A 26,482-nucleotide genomic window follows, 5' to 3' on the forward strand; every position below is an offset into this window, starting at 1 on the left:
CTAAGCTCCTTGAAGTCATGGAAGCAGGCAACCAGCTTGCTATGGTTTGCTACATCTATGCAGGGGATTTGGATCTCTGTATGAGAAAAATGAAATACAGACCACTATAAAGATACAGTTGCAAGAAAAAGTATGTGAACCCTTTGGAATGATATGGATTTCTGCACAAATTGGTAATAAAATGTGATCTGATCTTCATCTAAGTCACAATCACAGTCTGCTTAAACTAATAACACACAAAGAATTAAATGTTACCATGTTTTTATTAAACACACCATGTAAAGATTCACAGTGCAGGTGGAAAAAGTATGTGAACCCCTAGACTAATGACATCTTCAAGAGCTAATTGGAGTGATGTGTCAGCCAACTGGCGTCCAATCAATGAGATGAGATTGAAGGTGTTAGTTACAGCTTTCCCGCCCTATAAAAAACACACACCAGTTCTGAGTTTGCTTTTCACAAGAAGCATTGCCTGATGTGAATGATGCCTCGCACAAAAGAGCTCTCAGAAAACCTACGATTAAGAATTGTTGACTTGCATGAAGCTGGAAAGGGTTATAAAAGTATCTTCAAAAGCCTTGCTGCTCATCAGTCCACGGTAAGACAAATTTTCTATAAATGGAGAAAGTTCAGCACTGCTGCTACTCTCCCTAGGAGTGGCCGTCCTGTAAAGATGACTGCAAGAGCACAGCGCAGACTGCTCAATGAGGTGAAGAAGAATCCTAGAGTGTCAGCTAAAGACTTACAAAAGTCTCTGGCATATGCTAACATCCCTGTTAGCAAATCTACGATACGTAAAACACTAAACAAGAATGGATTTCATGGGAGGATACCACAGAGGAAGCCACTGCTGTCCAAAAAAAACATTGCTGCACATTTACAGTTTGCACAAGAGCACCTGGATGTTCCACAGCAGTACTGGCAAAATATTCTCTGGACAGATAAAACCAAAGTTGAGTTGTTTTGAAGAAACGCACAACACTATGTGTGGAGAAAAAGAGGCACAGCACACGAACATCAAAACCTCATCCCAACTGTGAAGTATGGTGGTGGGGGCATCATGGTTTGGGGCTGCTTTACTGCGTCAGGGCCTGGACGGATTGCTATCATCAAAGGAAAAATGAATTCCCAAGTTTATCAAGACATTTTGCAGGAGAACTTAAGGCCATCTGTCCACCAGCTGAAGCTCAACAGAAGATGGGTGTTGCAACAGGACAACGTCCCAAAGCATAGAAGTAAATCAACAACAGAATGGCTTAAACAGAAGAAAATACGCCTTCTTGAGTGGCCCAGTCAGAGTCCTGACCTCAACCCGATTGAGATGCTGTGGCATGACCTCAAGAAAGCGATTCACACCAGACATGCCAAGAATATTGCTGAACTGAAACAGTTCTGTAAAGAGGAATGGTCAATAATTACTCCTGACCGTTGTGCACGTCTGATCTGCAACTACAGGAAACGTTTGGTGGAAGTTATTGCTGCCAAAAGAGGTTCAACCAGCCATTAAATCCAAGGGTTCACATACTTTTTCCACCTGCACTGTGAATGTTTACATGGTGTGTTCAATAAAAACATGGTAACGTTTAATTCTTTGTGTGTTATTAGTTTAAGCAGACTGTGATTGTCTATTGTTGTCACTTAGATCAAGATCAGATCACATTTTATGACCAATTTGTGCAGAAATCCATATCATTCCAAAGGGTTCACATACTTTTTCTTGCAACTGTTTATTAAAAGGATTGTCCAAGTTATTAGAAAAAAGATCACCCCAGGCAGGAACGGTCACTAATAAATAAAACAACATATAACTATCTATTGTATATCAGCAACATTTTAGGTGCTTCTATTCGCTGCTGCAGCCATGATGTCATCTTCCCAGCTGCAGCAATGACTTGCCTGTATGGCCTGAACACAAGGGCGTAGCTATAGGGGGTGCAGAGGTAGCAGTCCCAGCAGACCCAGGAGCCTGAGGGGGCCCAAAAACCCTTGTACCACATAAGAAGACACTGGTATTATAGAAAGTGCATGCTTGTAGGGCTCTGTTATAGATTTTGCACTGGGGCCCAGAGTCTTCAAGTTTAACCTCTGGCTGCAGGGAAGGGGTTAGGTCAAGAATTTGGCATGGAGGGGGGACATGGGTTCCGTTTCAATTTTTGCCTCAGGCTGCAAGGGGCCAATGTGCTTCCCCTGTTCCTGGCCACAAAGCACTGAGGAAAGAGGGCCCAAGATAAACTCATGCTCGAGGGCCCATGAGACTTTAGCTACGCCCCTGCCTAAACACCTCAGGGGCCCAGTTTGGAGGATCAAAACAGCAGCACTGGAGGGTGAGTGGGTGAGATCAGGGTGAGATATGTTAAATTATCTTTTTCATAACTCAGACAACCCCTATAACAAATTAATTGATGAGCTTAAAAGCAAGGCAATTTAAGGCAGGGCCTCTTGGGTCTCATAGTACAGGACTCTTTGATCTTTATATTTAGTATTAAATGACTTCATACCTGTTATTTTAAAAGAAAAAAAAAGGATTGAGCTCTGAGTAGATGACACTACATGGTGGCCATAGAAGGACACGTCTTCAGAACTTCATGCATCAAAATGTCTACAAGGGAGATAGGGAAGGGAAAAGTTAAAGAATGGCATCAACTCCTCCTGAGTGACCAAACATTAGTCAGAATCTTTAAATATTCCCAGTAATATCAGATGAAAAACACCAGCCAAAGAAAACCATTTAGAGGCCAAGGGAGGACTAGGCCAGCAAAGCCCAGTACCGTAGAATGAGGCCAGCTAAATTCTAAGGAAGTAATGCCAGAGCTATTTAACATTTATTAGGGTAAGGCAGCTGTTTAGTTCATGTTTTGAGGGGGAGGGGGGTATTTATTAGTGATTTTACAGTTTAATAACCTTTATTGTTTTCACACAGAAATGCTGACAGGATTGATAAGGCCATTGATTGAAACAACCACAATCCTGGAATTGCAATGTAAACATAGACCGGAGAAGAACTAGTGGCCTGGCCAGTTTTAAAGGGATACAATGGGCTTTTTTGTCCATTATGTAAGGTTGTGGTTAGGGTTCTGATTGGTGAATATGTCAAGGTTTCTGTCAATTTTGACAGTATGGCGCTATAAGCTACGACATCAAGCCTCCCAACTGGCTCCTTCTTGATGGAACCCTGATGGATCCCATTATAGGTCAAGACATCAAGTTCCTCACAGGATCTCCACTGGCTCTCACATTTTAGTATAAAGCAAGGCTAAGTAATTATTCATGAGGGAATTCCTCAAAATGATTCCTTTTACGTGTTTAGATATTATTTATTTTATTTATTCATATATAGCACTTATGCAACAGGCTGCCCTCCAGTGCCCTATCGCGTCCCAGGTCTAGTGGGAATGCCGAGTGGTGTGGTGCGGCCTATATGTGTAACAGTGCTCCTACCTGGCTTAGGCTCCAAAGCATTAAAAAGGGGAATAGTTGAGGGATGAAGAAGAAATAACTTGAGTCCAGAATTTGATATGAAGTTCAACAGCAGCTTTACTTGAAAAAACTCGCATCCAAGCAATTTGCAGGCTTTGCCTTGGTTCCAGCAGGTTTTGGCATAAATTGGCAGGCAAACATGATAACTCTGCTTTCTCTGCTGGGCTAACAGGCTTGCTTAATTGCTTTTCTTTCTTTCTTTATGCTGCAACAAACTCTGGTTAGGTCTGGTTTCTGCACTTTAGGTCTGTTCTGGTATCCTTGGATGGGGTGCCTTGGGCTGTTATTCCCCTCCTGACACTCAGTAAATAACTAATCTTCATCCGAAGAACAATTCTTCTTGCTGATATCTCTTATGGCAACCAAAGAACAATTTCCTCTGGTCCCTATGACTTCAGGACATCTGCTTCCATGGTCAGCAGAGCTTAGGCTGCTCTGGCTGACATAGGCTCGTCCGGCTGTGAGGGTGCCACACTTTACTCCTCTCCTGTTCAGACTAGAACTTGAACTAACTAGAACTGCTGCCCCTCCCTACTGGTAGGACGCAGGACTGGCCCACTTCAGCCCAGAGGGGGGAGAGTGGAATGGTGGGTTCCATTCTCTCTGAGTATAGCTCTGCAATTTACACTGCCACCTGCTGAACCAGGCATATTACATGTAATAACAGTTGCATCCATCTAGATGACACAAGAGAAAAGGGTAAAAAGATTGCAAAGTAAATGTACTACAGATCACCAATTTTTGGAAAGAGTACACTAGATAAGTGATCCAGAATTCACTAGATATATGTAAAACATAACTTTTAATAATGTCAAGATAAATGATAATACAAATAACCATGAAAACAAAAACAAAAAGCTTCTGTCAAAATAAATCATCACAATACCAATCCACAGATAGAGACAAAAAGCTTTTCAAGTAGTAGGGATAATAGTGCACGGCGGCACTTCAACATGAACACCATTTGTTGAGTTCCAGAACATCTATGGGAAAAAGGGAAATAGTTGCATAGAGAACGGGGACTGGGACTAAAAATAGGTACTGATGAGCAGCGGTGCAAAGCAAAAGTTTCTATTAGTTCACCTGTATGCTGTAATAATCGAAGAACTAAACCTATGGTGCGGCTTAACCACCTCAGCCCCCCTAGCTTAAACCCCCTTAATGACCAGACCACTTTTTACAATTCTGCACTACACTACTTTCACGGTTTATTGCTCGGTCATACAACTTACCACCCAAATGAATTTTACCTCCTTTTCTTCTCACTAATAGAGCTTTCATTTGGTGGTATTTCATTGCTGCTGACATTTTAACTTTTTTTGTTATTAATCAAAATGTACCTAAATTTTTGCAAAAATATTACATTTTTCAGGTAGGAACTAGTGTTAGGGACCACTCATAAAGGCGACCTTGACGTGGTGAGTGGCTTATTGCGCTTTGGCCAAAATGTACACCAATGCCTTATTCAACATCCAGCATAAAGGCAGGGCATAGTGCTGGTTTGCAGAGTGCGATTGCATTTGTGTTTTTGCGTTTGTATCTGTATTTCGCCATAGCAATGAGCACCTGCATACAAGGTTGTGCGGGCTGAACCCCCCACATATTGCTCACTTTCAGTTAAATAAAACTACATTTCTATATACATTTTTCTCTAAATTTATTGTTCCACATGTCTTTGATAAAAAAAAAGGCAATAAGTGTATATTTATTGGTTTGCGCAAAAGTTATAGCGTTTACAAACTATGGTACAAAAATGTGAATTTCCGCATTTTTAAGCAACTCTGACTTTCTGAGCACCTGTCATGTTTCCTGAGGTTCTACAATGCCCAGACAGTAGAAACACCCCACAAATGACCCCATTTCGGAAAGTAGACACCCTAAGGTATTCGCTGATGGGCATAGTGAGTTCATAGAAGTTTTTACTTTTTTGTCACAAGTTAGCGGAAAATGATGATATTTTTTATTTTATTTTTTCTTACAAAGTCTCATATTCCACTAACTTGTGACAAAAAATAAAAACTTCCATGAACTCACTATGCCCATCACGAAATACCCTGGGATGTCTTCTTTCCAAAATGGGGTCACTTGTAGGGTATTTATACTGCCCTGGCATTTTAGGGTACCTAAGGCGTGAGAAGAAGGTGCTCTTTAGAATTTGGGCCCCTTTGGGCACCTAGGCTGCAAAAAAGTGTCACACATGTGGTATGACCGTACTCAGAAGAAGTAGGGCAATGTGTTTTGGGGTGTATTTTTACATATACCCATGCTGGGTGAGAGAAATATCTCTCTAAAAGTCAACTTTTCAAATTTTTTATACAAAGTTGTCATTTTAGAGAGACACCCCAAAACACATTGCCCAACTTCTCCTGAGTAAGGCGATACCACATGTGTGACACTTTTTTGCAGCCTAGGTGCGCAAAGGGGCCCAAATTCCTTTTAGGAGGGCATTTTTAGACATTTGGATTCCAGACTTCTTCTCACGCTTTAGGGCCCCTAAAATGCCAGGGCAGTATAAATACCCCACAAGTGACCCCATTTTGGAAAGAAGACACCCCAAGGTATTTCGTGAGGGGCATGGCGAGTTTGTATAAGTTTTATTTATTTTTTGGCACAAGTTAGCAGAAATAGATTTTTTGTGTTTTTCCTCACAAAGTCTCCCTTTCTGCAAACTTGTGACAAAAAGTTCAATCTTTCATGGACTCAATATGCACCTCAGCGAATACCTTGGGGTGTCTTCTTTCCGAAATGGGGTCATTTGTGGGGTGTTTATACTGCCCTCGCATTTTAGGGGCCCTAAAGCGTGAGAAGAAGTCTGGAATATAAATGTCAAAAAATTTTGCGCATTTAGATTCCGTGAGGGGTATGGTGAGTTTATGTGAGATTTCATTTTTAGTCACAAGTTAGTGGAATATGAGACTTTGTAAGAAAAAACTAAAAAACGAAGTCAATTTCCGCTAACTTGTGCCAAAAAAAAAATCTTCTATGAACTCGCCATGCCCCTCAAAAGTGATCTTTTTATAGCGCTGCAGCGATTTTACTGTGTTTTTGAAGTGATCAGAACAAAAAAAATTCTGTCACTGCGGTGGGGCAGACTGAACGCAAGTGTGCGCACAAGATCGGGCGAACACTGCGTTTTTTGTAGAGCCTATAGAACATGTCCTATTCTTGTCCGCAATTGCGGACAAGAAAATGCATTTTCTATATAGTTCTGGCAATGTGCGGATCCGCAAAATGCGGAAAGCACATTGCCGGTGTCCGTGTTTTGCGGATCCGCAGTGTCCGTGTTTTGCGGATCCGCAGTGTCCGTGTTTTGCGGATCCGCGGTGTCCGTGTTTTGCGGATCCGCGGATCTGCGAATCCGCAAAACACATACGGACGTCTGAATGGAGCCTTATGCGGTGATCAATGAGAGGGGGGTGATCAGGGAGTCTATATGGGGTGATCACCCCCCTGTCATTGATCACCCCCCTGTAAGGCTCCATTCAGACGTCTGTATGTGTTTTGCGGATCGCGAGATGACGCGCCGGCGCGTCAAGGAAGAACAGATCGACCGCCGCCAGGACGCAATCCTGTGTTAGGCGGTCCGGAGGCGGTTAAGTTAAAAAATAACTAGGGAGGGGAGGCGGTGGCAATGGATAAACAACCCATTCCTCCGTGAACAAGGGCCTAATGTTACCCATAGGCTGTGTGTGGCCTAACAAGAATGCTCAGCCCGCCGGTATTTAAAATCAAGACAGCCTCAGAACGAGGCTTGGCTCACGGCGTATTGACGCCCGTGACGCATCGTGTTGCGTTCGCGCATGCGCGATGCAATTTGCTTGAATTGCCGGGCAATGCGGACGCTCCTGGTGTAGTGACACAGGTGGCCTAAGATGACGTCACTGCGTCGGGTCGCGCTAAGATATCTTGTCCTCGAGCTGACTAGGTTGACCGGCAACCGAGACGCGTTCCCGGCTCCTGTCAGAAGCGAGGTCCCAGATGTGGGGCCACGCAATATAGAAATTGATATTTGTTGCGTAACAGTCGTTTAGGAAACCTGGACATAATGGCACAGAATTACTGAACATGAAACAGTGAATTGATGGATGTGGTATATTTAAATATAAAGGCAAGAAATCCCACTTATTAAACCTGACAGGGCACACTTGTGAAGTGAAAACCATTTCAGGTGACTACCTCTTGAAGCTCATCAAGAGAATGCCAAGAGTGTGCAAAGCAGTAATCAAAGCAAAAGGTAGCTACTTTGAAGAACCTAGAATATGACATATTTTCAGTTGTTTCACACTTTTTTGTTATGTATATAATTCCACATGTGTTAATTCATAGTTTTGATGCCTTCAGTGTGAATCTACAATTTTCATAGTCATGAAAATAAAGAAAACTCTTTGAATGAGAAGGTGTGTCCAAACTTTTGGTCTGTACTGTATGTTCCCTGTATAGTTTATTCAGTTCCTTAGATGCCATTTAGAAAGATGCTGTGAACTTCTTTTGAATGTATGTTTTGTCAGAAAAGACTTCCTTGGCTTCATCAAGCCATAAATCAGTATTAAGGCCACCAGCCAGGAAACCCACCATGCCAAGAAATATCAAACACAAGAGAAAAGGGGGGAAAGATTACAAAATAAATGTACTACAGATCACCAATTTTTGGAAAGAGTATACTAGAAAAGTGATCCAGAATTCACTAGATATATGTAAAACATAACTTTTAATAATATTGTCTTATAAAATAGATGGCCCTCAATATAAATAATAATACAAATAACCAGATCAAAACAAAAACCAAAAGCTTTTTTCAAAATAAATCTTCACAATACCAATCCACAGATAAAGACAAAAAGCTTTTCGAGTAGTAGGGATAATAGTTACAAATGAGCGTTGATGAAGTGTAATTCTATCAGAATTTCTGGAAAAATTTGATTTGCACCGAATCCGAATTTCCTCACGCTTCGTGGTAACGAATCGTATTTTTTTCCTAAAATGGCTACCTTACGTGTGCGGACATGGAGCAAGGAACTCTGGGAAGGCGGCATCACACTTAAAGGGTTTCTACCACTTAGGTGTCACATATTTAGCTGTCAGACACTAGCGATCCGCTAGTGTCTGCTCTGGCCAACCATCCTAATATAATTGCTTTTGGGGCGGTGGTTTGGCTAAAAAAACTACTTTTATTAATATGCTAATGAGCCTCTAGGTGCTATGGGGGCGTCATTAGCACCTAGAGGCTCCGTCTACCTTCAGAAACTGCCGCCGCCCAGCGCGTCCCTCCAGCCCGCCCATCTCCTGCTGAATGCGATCCTCCTTGTGAGCGCCTGTATTCGGCGCATGCGCAGTGAATGTCTGACCGCTTCCCTGCTCAGACATCTCCACTGCGCCTGTTCCTCGGAGCACTATGGCGTCATCGCGCAGGCGCAGTGGAGATGTCTGAGCAAGGAAGCGGTCAGACATTCACTGCGCATGCGCAGAATACATACGGTCACAAGGAGGATCGCATTCAGCAGGAGATGGGCGGGCTGGAGGGACGCGCTGGGCGGCGGCAGTTTCTGAAGGTAGACGGAGCCTCTAGGTGCTAATGACGCCCCCATAGCACCTAGAGGCTCATTAGCATATTAATAAAAGTAGTTTTTTTAGCCAAACCACCGCCCCAAAAGCAATTATATTAGGATGGTTGGCCAGAGCAGACACTAGCGGATCGCTAGTGTCTGACAGCTAAATATGTGACACCTAAGTGGTAGAAACCCTTTAATGCCATGCAGCCCATCAGCAGCCAGCCAGCCCTATGATGTCACAGCCCTATAACCTCAGCCATCCTGGATTCTGCCATTTTCCAGTGTACTTAGTGCAGGGAGAGACGTCAGCAGGCGCTAGGGACAGTGCTAGAAAAAACTTCATTGTGCTAAAAAAAAACATTTATAAATGCAGGGAAGGTTTATTCAAGGTGTAGGGAAAGGATAGGGAGGAATCAGTCCACATCATTTATGCTGAACAGGGTTCAGTAGGGGAGGTGACAGCCTGGGTAATAGGAACATTCCTATTACACCTTGCTGCACTGACCGCGCATCACCATAAAGTGGCCTGGAAGAACTGTGGCTCCGATGTGGTGGTCCAGCCTGCCGCAGCATCCGCTGCATCACCCAGTTGTATGCACCCAGTTTCAGGCTGACAAGGCTCCACCACCTCAGCTGAAGGGAGCTGTCTGTCCTTCCCATCATCTACTGGTCCTGATGCTCCTGCACCTACTCGTCGTCAGTCATTCCATCAGCAATCGATCACCAAAACAATTGGCAAGAGACAACAGTATGTGTGCACTCATCCAACAGCGCAGAAGCTAAACATGCTCCTATCCAAGTTGCTGGTGCTGCAGTCCTTCCCTTTCCAAGTGGTAGACTCTTCACCTTTCAGAGAACTGATGGCTTGTGCCAAGCTGAGGTGGAGAATCCCACGCTGTCATTTCTTTGCCAAAAAGGCAGCACCAGCCCTGCACACACATGTAAAACAGAAGGTGGGCCAGTCCTTTAGCCTGTTGGTGTCTGCCAAAGTGCACAGCAGCTCCGACGTGTGGAGCTGTAACTACGGTCAGGGACAATACATGTCCTTTACAGCCCACTGGGTAAATGTGGTTCCTGCACAGCCACACCAGCAACTTGACCAGGTGACACCGCTTCTGCCTCCACATTCTCACGCCGTTGGTCCTGCGACAATGTCCGCCTCTGCCTCCTCATCCTCCACCATGTCCTCAGCCTCCACTGCAGGGACAATTCACAGTGCCCCTCCAGCATACCACATATGCAGTGCACGGTGATGTCACGCTGTTCTGCACCTCGTTTGCTTGGGCAAACTGAGTCACACAGGGGAGGAACTGCTCCGTATCCTTTATCAAGAAATCAAATCCTGGCCTTCTCCACAACAACTGAAAATTGGAACCATGGTGACCGACAACAGGAAGAACATGGTGCGTCAAGGAGGGCTGAGCATTGTGCCCTGAATGACACACGTGTTCAATCTGGTTGTCAAGCGGTTCCTGAAGTCTTCCACCCATCTGCAAGACAGGAAACTTTGCATGCACTTCAGCCACTCATACAACACAAAGCACACCCTCCTTGAGCTGCAGCGGCAGAACGGAATCCCCCAACATAGGCTCGTATGCAACGTTTCCACCCATTGGAATTCCACTCTCCATAAGTTGGACTGACTATATGAACAGAGAAAGGCCATAAACAGATTTCTCGATGATTCAAACGGACGGGAGTACTCCCCTGTGTAACTTTGATGTCATAAAGTGGCAGCTCATGCGTGACACGTGCCGTTTGCTCAGACCGTTTGAGGAGGCCATGTTAATTGGCAGTCGCCAGGACTATGGGAGGAACAACATCATACCACTGCTTCATGTCCTGGAACAGATGCTGGTAAATCTGGCTGGTCAGGGGACTGGAGACGTGGCGCCTAGATCTCATGGCCACATGAGCTCAGTGGGGGCTGAACTGGAGGAGGAGGACATTGGAGCACAAGCAATGTGTAGCAAAATGGGTGGTTTTTATACACAGTGACAGGAGAGAAGGAGCAGGAGCAGCCAGAGGAGCTACAGGGCGATGAGGAAGAGGAGGCAGAGGACCCAGACACACCGTGGCAGTATACTTTGGAGATGGAGGCAGGGAGTCCCTCCGAGTCACTTGCACAAATGGCCCGATGCATGCTCACTTGCGTAGTGACAGCCAAATTGTAACCATTTGGCAGAGGGATGACTTCATGCTCTCCACCTTGTTGGACCCTCGCTACCGGTCCAATATGAGGGCCTTTTTTACACCCGCTGAGAGGGAGGACAAACTGAACTACTATAGAGACATCCTATGTAGTCAGTTGGCCGCTGCCTATCTGCACCATCGTCCATCCTCTTGCAGGTCTGACCGGGGAAGCCCTTTGTGCTCACGTTCCACTGCCATGGCTGATGGAGAGGGATGGGGTGGCAGGATCAGTACCAGTTCCATCAGCAGCAGCCTGAGTCTAGAGTCGCTGATGAGCAGCTTTCTTCACCCGCATAGTGAAGAAACTACTCACTAACAGCAGCTAGACCTGGAGCAGAACCTGAACCAGAGGATGGTGGCATACTTGGACAGTACCCTGCCACCCCACATTGAAGATCCGCTGGACTACTGGGCAGCCAAACTGGATTTGTTGCTGCAACTGGCAGAGTTTGCCCTGGAAAAGCTGTCCTGCCCGGCCAGTAGTGTGGCATCAGAGCGGGTGTTTAGTGCGGCAAGGGCCATAGTTACCCCAAGAAGAACTTTCCTGTCCACCCAAAATGTAGAGAGACTGACCTTTGTCAAGATGAATCAGGCGTGGATCAGCCAGGATTTCCACCCACCAATGCATGATGCATTAGACTAGATCATCCATGGTGCCACACCAACACTTTGACAAAAGAGACCAGTTTCTTCTGGCTACCTGCCTCAGCTACTATTCTGATGCTGCCACCCGCCTGATGCCACACATCTACACATCTAATGCCAAGTGCTCCTTCTTAAACCCACCATCGTCATCAGGTACTGTTATTGCCAAACACCTCCCCACTCTGTCACCGGGTCACTCTGTGGTCTCCTGATGCTGCTGCCACCTCCACACTCTGTCACCTTGCCACTCTGTGGTCTCCTCATACTGCTGCTGCCACCTCCACACTATGTCACCTTGCCACTCTATGGTCTCCTCATGCTGCTTTCACCTCCACACTGTCACCTTGCCACTCTGTGGCCTCCTGATGCTGCTGCAACCTCACCACTATGTTCTTAGGGCCACTCTGTGGACTTCTCATGTTGTTCCCACCCTCCCCACTTCATGACTGGGCCACTACTTTGCCTTTCGGCCTGGCTGACAGCATCATTCATTTAACCCTTCTTCTGATCTGTCAGAAGGAAGGAAAAAAGACGCACAACGGATTCTTCTGTTTAGCAGCTGTAAGGCCTGTATGGTCCAATCAGAATTGGCTTGTGATTTAATAGCCAAAAGCAGGAGTGGGTACAAAACACAGAAGACATGCAAATATGTCATCTCTGTTTTGGATCCACTCCTGTTTTTTTGGGGTATTAGCAATACTGATGGATTACTGACCAAATGCTGACCGAGTGAAGGCAGATGCTCCACAGACAGGATCTGTTTCTTTGGTTTATTGTTCTGACGGATCAGAGGTAGGGCAAAATAATCAATGACATCAACACAGACTTACTGCTGTCAAGGGGCTCAACTTCTATAAGCATTTACTAGAACAGGTTCTGTAGACATCTATGTGGCATCAGCTGATGACAATGTAAAAGGAGTGCGCTTCTTCTTGACGCTAACATTGACCTGTAAGGCTGAGTTCAAGTAAAGAAAACCAAACCAAAACAGATAAGGAGTAAAGGAAAGGAAGGGGGGGGGGGTGCTAGAAAGAGCACATTAGTACTAATTATCAGTCAAAGACCATATATATGCAAGGTTTGTAGATCATATAAAACAGCTAAAGTTAAGATGTTCACTCAAACCCAGGGGAGAGACTGTACAGCTTAATTAGTACAGTCTCTTAATTAGTACTAATGTGCTCTTTCTAGCTCCCCCCCCCCCCCCTTTTCTTTACTTCTTATCTGTTTTGGTTTGGTTTTCTTTAATTGACATATCATTTTATATTTAAATATACCATGTCCATCAATTCACTGTTCCATGTTCAGTAATTCTGTGCCAACTGTGTCACTTCGCTGGGAGCGTCCACATTGCCCGGCAATTCAAGCAATCCGGACCGCGCATGCACGAGCGCAGCCCAATGCGGCATCATTACGGCATCATTATGCCATGAGCCAAGCCTCGTTTAGAGGTTATCTCGATTTTAAATACCAGCAGGCTGGGAATTCTTATTAGGCCACACACAGCCTGCGGATAACATTAGGCCCCTGTTCACAGAGGAGTGGGGCATTTATCCATTGCCACCACCTCCCCTCCCTCTACTCTTTTTTTTTTTTAACTTAAGCCGCACCATAGGTTTAGTTCTTTGATTATTGCAGCATAAAGGGGTACTAATAGAACCTTTTGCTTTGCACCGCTGCTCATCAATACCTATTTTTGTAGTTTTCAAGATATGCCCTCTTTGAAAGCAAAACATGCATGTAGGGATTAACTAGGATAGGGCGAACTAGGGCCAGTTTAATTATAGAAATTATAGAACTAGGGCCAGTTTTCATCTGGTTATTTGTATTATCATTTATCTTGAGGGCCATCTATTTTATAAGACACCATTATTAAAAGTTATGTTTTACATATATCTAGTGAATTCTGGATCACTTTTCTAGTGTATTCTTGGCATTTATTTTAGCCTATTAGAGACAGTAGCAGGGTGTAGGAATGGTAACACCACTCCGGGATGTTACACTTACATATCCTTCAGCGCTGTACAGAGCCAACCCAGAGGAGAATCTACTGCCAGTCATGCATTTTCCCTGCAGTGGCCACTGCAGGCAAAGTGTAGTATTACATGCAGTCCTTTTAAATGAATGGCCAACCACATAACACATGGATGGTCCAGGTCCCTTAAAGTGAGCGCTGCTCTTTTTTAATTGCTCTCCTCTATGGATAATAGATGGAGGTGGGCTCCCAAATGAGGTCCATATGAGACCAGCAATTTAACATTAGACATTAAGAGTGTAATATTCGAATTGGTCAACTTTAAAAGGTTACAAATAAATACTAAATTGTCTATGAAGGCTAATATATCATCTTCGCCGGGGTTGACATTGCAGACACTGACAGGTGTGACATTTAGCCATTTTTTGCCTCTGGGTGTCCTGTGTTAGAGGTCATGGGTGTAATGTTACTCAGGATTGTTTAAACAAGCCATTAACTTCAGTATAATACTTTACATGGGGACAGAGAACGCTTTACGTAATTCTTCTTTTTTTTTTCTAAAAATGACAAAACAACAATGGAGTAGAAATTGTATGGCACCACGCCTCCACGTGTCCTGTCATGTACTATTGTCATACAGGACGTCAGATACACAGGTGTGTGCCTGATGATCTTTAAATGCCACACATGGTGATGTAAGGAGGTGTCTCTAGTCTCTTCAATTCTACAGTAACGCCCCTACCATAAAGCCATGTATTCAGTGTCACAGTTTCTGAAATTGTTCATGGTTGTTTACTTTTAATATTTTCTGATGTCCTGTCCCAAAATAAGGACCTGTTAGAGGACCCTTTTTCCCATGTACCCAGGGCAGGCGTTGGGGGAGGGGGGGAAAACTGGGCAATTGTCCAAATCCTCTAAGCCCAGTTCTGCAGAAGGTTGAACAGTTGGGACTCCAGAGTGAGGAATTTTCCAGCTTAGGAGTCCCTGCTCTGACTCCATATATGGATGCTCCTGTACAGTATTAGAACGAAGTTTTATGCAAATCGACTTCAGATGCTTCATTCGAAGTCGATTCACTCAACCCTAGTGGTATTATTTTCCAGTTTTATTTGAGAATGGCAGTATTGCGTGGGAAATAAATGGCAGTGTTATGTGGGCACTGTGTGGTAGTATTGTTTGGATACTGTATAGTGGTGTTATTTAGACAATGCTTGCTAGTATTATTTGGTTATAAATCACTGAAACAGATTTTTTTTTTAAACTGCACGATATGATAAACAAATATGCGGATGTACATGGCAACATTTATGGAAAAAAATCACAGAAAATAACATAACAGATGTAAGCATTATATATGGACTAAGCCCTCATTCTGATGTAAAAAAAAATCTGAGACACTTAGCCAATATATTTTGATCAAAACACATCTGTGCCCGCCTACCTGCTCCAAGGTGATCTCAGTCAGGCAGGACCTACTCTAAATCTACATTCAGGAGAACAGACGCTGGTTATAAATGGCTGTATGTGGAAATTGAATGGAGTTATTATCTGGTATTGTATGGCAGCACTTGGTTATAAACTGTCAAGTAAAAAATACCATAGTTGGGAAAAGGTATGTTGGTGCCCTAGACAGATTAAGCAAATTGGTTTGGCTTGGAGGGCTTAGTCCATATATAATGCTTACATGCCCAAAGACTGATTAGGCAGAGGGAATTTTGAAAAGACAGAGCAAATTTGGGTTTGTTATGTGTTGTGTCTTGGAAGAACCATGATCTGATGCTGCAGCCAGCTCTTGGTGCCGCAGCAAGAAAGGGCAAAGACTGGAGATCATCTGGTACCCATAATAATAAAAGGGCAGCCGTCCTCCGAGTGTAGCAGTGTGGAGAACTATTGTGTGCTATTATCTCTGGTGTCAGGCTAGCAAGTAGCACCACCCCTTTTTTCAGAGCTTTTAGGGTAGCATAACCTTGGAAGTTGGCTACACTTCTGCTCGGTATTCCCAATGGCCTGTATCCAATGGCACTCCTTCCCGGAGGGCACAGCCGTCGGCATGGTGCTGCTCCGTCCATTCCACACAGCTTGAGGCTTTCTTCTTATCTGCAGCAGCACGTGCATGTGCACATCCTAATCTTCCCCATCTATCCAACCCAGGGTATTTAAAGCAACTTCCCTTGTAGGAAGCTGCCTGGGCAGTAGAGTACCTAGCTTGCTAGACCCTACAAAGGTGCTCTGTTATACTTTCTGACTACTTGTGTTCAACTGTTGCCTGATTTGACCATCTGCTTCATGAGTCTGACCTGACTTGACTTCTGCCCTTTTCCTGGATTTGAACTTGTACTGCTTGCCATGACCTTTAGCCTATTACCAGATTGACTTAGTCTTGCCCCTGATTACTGTTTTGCTCGATCCCGTTCCCTTACAATCCTTTTACTAAAATTAAGTTTTACACAGTTCCCAATAAAATCCTGAGCAATATTTAATGCAGCTCTTGTGTCTGGCTAATAAAAGGCTTCCTAACTAAGGATCCATTACCACTATGTCAGGCAGAACATGGATCACATACCTAACTTGATGCTCCTAGACCTATGCAAAGCCTGAAACAAGGATCCCTCAATTATCACATACCATTATTACTGGTTTCCTCTTCTGAGGCTTTTTGGCCCAATCAGATAATATTTCCAGGGGTGACTGCCTCGTCAGCCCCTCTTACTATTTGTGGGGTTGAATTTCAGAATCTCTAACTATCCATCTTAATAGACATCCAGGGCTCATAGACAATAAGTGTTGCTTGTGGTAAATGGCAGAATTCAGTCTTCAAATTTAACAAATTTAACTTAGTTTGTCTGGTTTCAATAAAAGAACGGGTCATGGTAGGACACGCCTTGAAATATTAAAATAGCATTACTTATCTATTAGATTCACTGTCGCTGCTTGGCACTCCAAGCCAGGCTTTGTTTACCTGGCAGCAGCAATGATGTCATGTCAACAACATGTGATCCCTGCAGCCAATCACAGGTCTCAGCAGTCTGACTGTAACTTTGAACAGGAAGCTGGAGCCTTAGGCAGCGATATTGAAGTTACACAGATGAGTCTTCTAGTCACCCAGTCACCCAACCTACACACATGTGAGCAATTAACACATTCCTGTGCTAACCTTCCTCCTTCAAAACCCCTCTGTCTATATTTTGCCGGTCTTGATTATCTTAGGAATAGTAGTATTCCTGTGCATGTAACAGAAGAGAACAAAAAAAGAATAAGTATCCTACCCTGAGGCCATCACAACATACATGATTTCCCTAGAACCTAAGAATGAAGGCAATCTCTTAGAGGCAGTTCACATGGCAATTTTTCACGCAGAATTTTGGAGCGGCAGCCAAACTGAGAGTTCGTCAAAATCCCGTCAGTAGCCGCATCATTTTTGCCTTCCATTAATTTCAAAGCAGCGCAGAAGATCGCAGAGTGGCAGTTTAAAGGCACATCAAGAACGGACATGTCTCTTCTTAATGGGAGGCAGAAACCAGCAACAAACCATGTGGCCACCAGCAAATTTTCAGCGCGAGTATCCGCGCCACAATTCCATATCAACTGGTGCTGTGTGAACATATATTTCCATTTAATCAATGGGGGATGCAGCTGGGCACAACCAAATATGTAAGTGTACTAAAACATGCATTTTTACATAGCACTGAACTTATTGAGGACATATCATGTGTTGTCGTGTAGCCACAATCTTCTTTTTCTCTGCATCCTAGAAGAACAGCTGAATGTGAATCTTTACTGGAAATCAGCTATTTTCATATAAACCAAGAGTGAATTGTTTTATGGGGCAGTTCAGCCGTGAAACACCTGCTTTATGGCTCTCATCACCATTACTTTAAAAAAAAAATGAGTGGAAGACAAATTTCCATTTTATAATTTTCTATTATCCAAAACAAAGTACCACAGCAACTACGCCATAGATTATTTTCCTACAGCCAACACCCAGTTTATATAGTTTATTTCCTTGAATTTTTTCTTATTTATTATCTGCCAAGAAATATGGAATTTGGAAATTAAAAATGCAGACATAAAACTGGGCTGTTCAAACTGGGCTTTTATGGGGAAATAATTTATTTTGTGACACGGTTTTAGCATGTAAGGATTAATAGGTGCTAAACTAGGAGGCCCCCCACGATCTGATAGTTATCTGAATTCAAATGTATCACCGTCTTCAGGACAGTGATACCGTTGAATACTGTGGTGAAGGCAACAGTATTTTGTGCTGCACTGAGGTATTTGCTTCCACTAAGGTGGTATTTTGTACTAGACTACAGTATTGTAGGCCCGTTTAATTTTGTTGACCACGCCTACTTGTGTTGCCACGCCTTCTGTCAATTTGGACCTGTAGCTGGCCAGCTAAGACCTGTCTAGGTTAGGCTAGGTTGCTAACATAGCTTATATGTTTATACAGCTAGACCTGCCAAAAACCCTAATACAGTTCCTATGTTTGTGTGTTAAAGACAAAAGCAGAGTTATTTACAGAGACTTCATGTTTGGATGTCCTGTAACTGTTATATATTGTGTTCACAGAAGCAGAAAAGATAATATGCCTTTAAGATTCATTATATAATGTAAGGTAAGCTCAATGAAACAGCAGAAACAACAGAAAGTATAGAGTTAAACTTTTGTTGCTAAGCAGGAGTCTTGAACATTCCTAGCTGCTAGCCTCACACAGAACAGGAGTTTTGACCTATTACAGCCAGCCTCACACACAGCTTGTGTGGGAAATTCCCCTAGCAGGAGCTGCTAGAATCATTATTCACCAGAGAGAGGAGCTGAACAGACACAAACTTCACTAAGAGCTGTGTTTTATGGAAGCAAGAGGCCAAAATAGGTATTTAAAACAGTTATATAATGTTCCTACTGTTAATAGTGATTAGAACTGTATACTGAACTGGTTATATGTATGTTTACTTGCAGTTTTACCATACAAACAAACTACTGAGCCATACAATCCGAAAAATTGCATACAGATGCTAACTGCTCATACCAGATCATAAGCAATTGTACAGAGCAAACTGCGAACAAAGTAGAGCAAGTGAACTATTGGTTAACCTCATATATACTTCTCAGAGAGATCATAAAGTGCTTAAATAACTTAAAGTAAGAGTACAGATACTCAAGAGAGAAATATATTCACCATTTTATGTTGAATGACAAGATTGAACAGTTAAACCACCATCTTATACATACCGCCATTTTGTGATATCTTTTCAACACATGTTATGTACATGGACTATCTGCTGCTGAGACAGCAGTGTTATATGAAGAAAAGTTTAAGTTAATAAAATAAGTTATTTCAAGCATTTTGTCTGCTCTTTAAGCCTACTGTTTTCATAGAACGGTGCTAGAGGAATTACAGAGTAACAGACAGTCTGGTTAGACTAAAAGTCAGGGATATCAGAATTCTTCTAATGCCACAGCACAAAAGGCACTTCATATTGCTGCGCCTGCAACAGGACCCTACAAAATAGGGCCACTTTTAGTTTTTTTCCAAGGCCCATACCCATACACTGTGCTCTCTTGATAGATTAGTGGCAATGATGAGGACCAATTCCATATATCCAGTACACAATATGGTGACAGATGAACAATTAAGCCACAAAATGACGTTGTTGCCTGGGGTCCTCCCTTACTCAATTTCAACATCTGAAATTTATCCTTATTGCAGAAGAAATAAACATGTTTTAAATACTGTACAATATTTAGAGCTTAAGCAGAACCAGATGTGGCCGAGAAGTGAAATCCAATATCAAGAGAGTAGAGGTGCAGGACCTATGCCACAATTATAGGTGATCTCATGCTGTCGATGACATACATTTCATTAAAGTATTAAAACAAATATTGAAATAACTTAAGCTAAATAACGTCAGTATGAAAGATTGTATTACTGTAATAGATTTGAAAGAAACTCATGATGCCTCTGCGTCTTCTATACTCACAAGGTACAGAAGGACAATTTCAATTATGTTCGCACTTCTTGTTTCCTCTATAGATTTTTACATGTTAATTTCTTTACACCCACATGGGATAATCCGGAAGTCTAATAACTTTTTTTCCAGCACAGATATGCAATAATATAGAAGGGCAGATCAGAAAACTGAGTGTAGAGAACCAGATAAGAAATTTATTATGAGGTAATGATTTAAGTCAGATTTACGTTGCCGTAATTTGTGACAAATTTATCAGACATTGGACTTTGATAAATTTTCTATATTCTAGAGATGTTACTGCCCCCTTACTAAAGCCAGATTATGGTAATTATGTGACCTTAAAGGCGTTCACGACATGCGCCGTACATGTAAGGCTTATGTTAAGACTTTAAATGAGTTGAGCAGTGGTATAACATTAATCACCTATCCTCAGGATAGATCATCAATATCAAATTGGCGGGGTCTAGCTCCCAGCACCCCCCACTGATCAGCTGTTTTAAAACTGTTGTGGTGCCCATGCAAGTGCTGCATCCTCTTCAAAGTTTACCGGCACCTCTTCTCATTTTCAGCAGGTAATTGTCACGGGGTAGAGTCGCGGGCATAAAGATAGAGCGGAGGTGCACCCCCTGAGCTGCCACACGGTCCCCTGTCCCTGCCTACTTGCACCACCCGCCCTAGGTGACGGGGCGCAACTGGGCAACAGTCCCTGACCTGAGTAAGTGCAAGAAGAGAGACAGCAGGGAAGCGGACAGCCAATGAGAAGTAGCACTAGAGCGGACAGAGAGGTGGAACAAGCAAGGTACCACCAAAAACGGAAGGGCGAGGTGGGTCAACTAGCCGTGGTCAGTCCAGGAGGTCACGTCAGTACAAGGGAAGAGGCAAAGACAAAATCCAAAAGCAAGCCGAGGTCAAAATCCAAGTGGCAGCGTCAAGGTTCAGGGAGCAGGCAGAAGAGGTGTCAGGAAGCAGATGAAGGGTCAAATCCAAAGGTAAGCTAAAAAGTTAATTATAACTTATTTTCCCATTCAAGAGAAGGATAGGTAATAAATAATATACGATTGCACAGAAATGAGTGGGCACCATAAACTTCGGGGGCCTGCTGTTTTTCTCAGCAGACACCCAGTGGCGGAGTCCATGAATAGAGACAATTCTGATCAGGTACTTTTAACCCCTCAGAAGTTATAGTCAATTGCAACCATGGCATCTGAGTGGTCATTTACAGGTAGCACTGTGCTCCAGGTGAGCAAACAGCTCCGCCGCAAGTTAATCACAGGAGTAATTTGGTTACTATGGCAACCTTGGGCTTTCTGAAGGCTCCAAGGCCTGGCATAGCAAAGTTCCTATTAAGCCCTGCCTGTGGCTAAAAATAAATATAAAAACAAGTTTTAAAACGTTTATAAAATATAAAAAAAAACTAAAAGATATAAAAATTCCAATCACAAAATCACAGCATTTCCCTAAATTACAAATAAAAATAAATACAAAAATAAAGATCATTGGCATTGTTGCCTCTGAAAATGCCCAAATTCGTAATGGGAAAAAAAACATCAAAATAGCTGATTCGTTACATAGTTAATACGGTTGAAAAAAGACATAAGTCCATCAAGTTCAACCAAGGGATAGGAGGGGACCAAGGGATAGGAAATGAGACTCAGATTTCTACACGTTTTCATAAGCATTAAATGTTGTTTACTTTTATGAATTCATCTAAACCCTTTTTAAAACTGTCCACTGTTCCTGCTGTGACCACGTCCTGAGGAAGCCTATTCTACAGATTCACAGTTCTTACAGTAAAGAAGATTTGACGCTTCTGGAGATTGAACTTTTTCTTCTCCAGTCGGAGGCAGTGCCCCCTTATCTTTTGAGGGCAATTTACATGGAACAGTTTTTCACTGTATTTGTTGTATGGCCCATTTATATATTTGTATAGGTTAATCATGTCCCCCCTTAGACGTCTCTTCTCAAGACTAAATGAATTCAATTATTTTAATCTTTCTTCATAACTTAGACCCTCCATGTCCCTTTTCAGTTTAGTCCCTCTCCTCTGTACTTTTTCCAGCTGCAAAGCATCCTTTCTATGGACCGGTGCCCAGAACTGAACTGCATATTCCAGATGAGGCCGCACCAATGCTTTGTAAAGTGATAATATTACATCCTGCCCGCGAGTCCTGGTGGCCTTAGAAGCAGCTGATTGACATTATATGCTGTTATTCAATCTACAATCTACAAGGACATCCAAATCCTTCTCTAGAAGTGAGTCCCCCAGTGTTACATCACCTAGGACATATGAAGCACAGAGATTATTACTACCAAGATGCATAACGTTACATTTATCCACATTGAACCTCATTTGCCAAGTTGATGCCCAATCACTCAGAGTATTCAAGTCAGCTTACAGTTTATGGACATCTTCCATAGACGGCACAGTACTACATAGCTTAGTGTCATCTGCAAAAATAGAAATTGTGCTATTAATCCTGTCCTCGGTATCATTAATAAATGAATTAAATAATAGAGGGCCCAGCACTGAACCGTGGGGTATATACACCAGTTATAAACCGGGACCATTCTGAATAGGAATCATTGACCACAACTCTCTGGACACGGTCCTTCATCCAGTTTTCAATCCAATTACAAACTATACTTTCCAAGCCTATAGACCTTACTTTACCTATTAAATGTCTATGAGGGACAGTATCAAAGGCCTTTGCAAAAACAGAAACACTACATCCACAGCCGCCCCTTCTGTCCAGGCTACTACTCACCTCCTCTTAAAAACAAATCAGGTTAGTCTGACAACTTCTGTCCTTGGTAAAGCCATGTTGGTTATCACTTATAATATTATTTACAGTCACATACTGTACTCCTCTATATAGTCCCTTAAGAGTCCTTCAAACATTTTTTCCACAACAGAAGTTAAACTAATTGGTCTACAGGGTGGGCCATTTATATGGATACACCTTAATAAAATGGGAATGGTTGGTGATATTAACTTCCTGTTTGTGGCACATTAGTATATGTGAGGGGGGAAACTTTTCAAGATGGGTGGTGACCATGGCGGCCATTTTGAATCCAACTTTTGTTTTTTCAATAGGAAGAGGGTCATGTGATACATCAAACTTGTTGGGAATTTCACAAGAAAAACATGGCAGCCATTTTGAAGTCGGCCATTTTGAATCCAACTTTTGTTTTTTCAATAGGAAGAGGGTCCTGTGGCACGTCAAACTTATTGGGAATTTCACAAGAAAAACAATGGTGTGCTTGGTTTTAACGTAACTTTATTCTTTCATTAGTTATTTACAAGTTTCTGACCACTTATAAAATGTGTTCAATGTGCTGCCCATTGTGTTGGATTGTCAATGCAACCCTCTTCTCCCACTCTTCACACACTGATAGCAACACCGCAGGAGAAATGCTAGAACAGGCTTCCAGTATCCGTAGTTTCAGGTACTGCACATCTCGTATCTTCACAGCATATGCAATCTGCATTGACAATCCAACACAATGGGCAGCACATTGAACACATTTTATAAGTGGTCAGAAACTTGTAAATAACTCATGAAAGAATAAAGTTACGTTAAAACCAAGCACACCATTGTTTTTCTTGTGAAATTCCCAATAAGTTTGACGTGTCACAGGACCCTCTTCCTATTGAAAAAACAAAAGTTGGATTCAAAATGGCCGACTTCAAAATGGCTGCCATGGTCACCACCCATCTTGAAAAGTTTCCCCCCTCACATATACTAATGTGCCACAAACAGGAAGTTAATATCACCAACCATTCCCATTTTATTAAGGTATATCCATATAAATGGCCCACCATGTATAATTACCTGTGAAGGACCTAGTTCCTTTTTTAAATATGGGCACCACAGTTGCCTTGCGCCAATCACTTGACACTGTACCAGTACCTTGAGAATCTTTAAAAATTATAAACATGGGCAAAGCAATGATTGAACTGAGCTCTTTAAGAACTCTTGGGTATAATCCATAATTCAACTATACAGGGATTCCCAACTAGTCTCCCAAGCTGGTACTTGCCCAGCCTTAAGCTGTTTATCTTCTGCGATCTGACGAGTGCAGGTACATTCAGCTTAGAATAACAGTTGATTTCCCCCCAAAAAAAAACAGAATAAAAAGTGATAAAAAAATTCCAATAAACAAAAATAGTATCAATAAAAAATACACATCAGCCCTCAAAACATTGTGCCCTCATACACCTCTGTAGATGGAACTATTGGAACTATTAAAAATTATGGGGGGCAAAATATGGTAATGCAAAGTAAAACATTTTTATTTTTAGTTCAAGTTTCTATTTTTTCTAAAATATGAATGGTCTCTCTTACAGGCAATGGTTGTTGAACCACTGTGCCAACTAACTGGTTTGACTTTGGGCAATTCCTGAGGCCATTGTCCTGGTGGTCCCCTGATTTTTACCCTTAACCACTATACAGGGATCTGGTCTTTGATGCAGGGGAGCCGCTTACCTCTTGGACTAGTCCCAGTGTAGAGGGCAGCTCACCCACAGGGATCAGAGACACCAGTGCAAAGTACCAAAGGATCAGGCAATACACATAGTCAGAATCAGGCTGGGGTCAGGTAGAGTACATGCAAATCCGAGAAACAGTCCCAGGCAGGTGTCAAGATCAAGGCAACAGGAAGAAGAAAAACAAATGCAGACAAACAGACCAGCATAACAGGCATAGGTCAAGTCAGATAGCAGACAGATAGACTCGGAAATCATACACAGTTCACAGACAGACAAACAGATTATAGCTCCTGCACATAATCTAACAGCCTAGAAAGACCAGGTAGAACCTGTTGTTCAGTCCAGGGTTGGTGCACAACAGTGATGGCCAGTTCGCCGTGTTCGCCCGCGAACACATGCGGGATGCCATCTTAACTCACAAGTCCGGAGATACACAGGTAAGCCCTTACCTGTGCCTGCGCCGCGAGCCGGTCTGAAACAAATGCAGTTACCGGGAGCAGGCAGTTCCGACAACAGCGCGATGAAGGCCCCCGGCAGCTGTTCTCGGAACTGCCTGCTCCTGGTGACCGCATTTGTTTCAGACCGGCTCGCGGCGCAGGCACAGGTAAGGGCTTACCTGTACATCGCCGGACTTGTGACTTAAGATGGCAGCTTGCATGTGTTCGCGGGCGAACACGGCGAACTGGCCATCACTGTACACAACACAGAATATACTGTATAGCAAGGCTGATGAACTCAATAGTAAACAGCTGAACACACAGCCACAGAAGGTTAACCCTTGCAGTACTACAACTGAGGTGTGATACAAGGACCCACAGAATGAAAGTAACAGGTCAGTTTTACCACATAGGGAAAACTATAAAAACAAAACCAATAAAGCAATGGTAGAATATTTTTTTTCCAATTCTACCTCATTTGGAATTTTTCGCAGCTTTCCACCATATCATATGGAATATTAAATGGTGCTATAACAACTTGTCCCACAAAAAACAAGCCCTGATATGGCTGTGTGAGTGAAAAAATAAAAAAAGCTATGGCTCAAGGAATGCAAGAAGTAAAAAATGGAAAATGGCTACACCAACTTCCCATCCACTTTTCAAAAGTGTAGAGAATGGTGTAAAATCACACAAGCCACACATTTTTAGTGAAAAAGAGGTGTGCGCCAAAATTTGCAACTCTTAACACAAGAAAACTGGTGTACAGGGCTCCATAAATTCCCCAAACCAGCATAGTGTTGTATTGGTTTTATTTTTACACTTTTTTGCTAAAGGTTCTCTCCCCTTAGGCCTCTTTCACACAAGCGTTTTTTCTGCTCGGGTGCAATGCGTGAAGTGAACGCATAGCACCCGCACTGAATCCTGACCCATTCATTTCAAAGGGTCTGTGTATATGAGTGTTTTTTCTTCATGCATCACTTGTGCGTTGCGTGAAAAAAGCAACATGTTCTATATTCTGTGTTTTTCACGCAGTCCTGTCCCCATAGAAGTAAATGGGGATTTAGTGAAAAACGCATTGCATCCGGAAGCAAGTGCAGATGCAGTGCGTTTTTCACTGATGGTTGCTAGGAGATGTTGTTTGTAAGGCCTCATGCACACGACCGTTTTTCGGGTCCGCGTGCGAGCCGCAGTTTTTGCTGCTCGGGTCCGGACCCATTCACTTCAATGGGGCCGCAGACGATGCGGACAGCACTCCGTGGTCAAAGTAATGCCAGATTCAAAGAATATTTACTGGATGGATCTACAGAACAGAGATGAGATTAAATAGAGCGATACAGATGAAGCATTGGTTAACCTGACACACAGCACATTCAATAAACAGGTGCAGCAGATGTTATCTTGACATTTGTGTCAATTTAAAGTTGTAATTGTGTATTTAATGTATAAGGGTACGTTCACACGTTGGATTTAGAAAATCCGCCTCAAAAAATCAGCGCAGAATTTGCGCTTATTTTAAAAGCTAGGAGATGTCCTCATTGTCTGATAGGTGCGGCTCCCACCACTGGGTCCCATACCTATATCGAGAACAGAGCAGGGAAGGTGGTGGCCAGAGGACCCCGGCCACCACCAAGCACTCTCCCCATAGAAGTGAATGGGAGCACACCGCTCTTGCGCGGCCCCCGCTCTTATTAATTTCTATGGGGCCGACGAAAAAAGCCCAGCCAGTGGTCGGCTATTTTCCGCAG

General features: G+C 43.0%; 1 pseudogene; it reads right to left on the bottom strand.

Moving 5' to 3' along the window:
* Positions 1–23,804: 23,804 nt before the first annotated feature.
* Positions 23,805–23,922, bottom strand: LOC122929763 (annotated as a pseudogene).
* Positions 23,923–26,482: the final 2,560 nt, after the last annotated feature.

Source organism: Bufo gargarizans, chromosome 2, assembly GCF_014858855.1.
Source record: "Bufo gargarizans isolate SCDJY-AF-19 chromosome 2, ASM1485885v1, whole genome shotgun sequence".
NCBI classification, from domain to species: domain Eukaryota; kingdom Metazoa; phylum Chordata; class Amphibia; order Anura; family Bufonidae; genus Bufo; species Bufo gargarizans.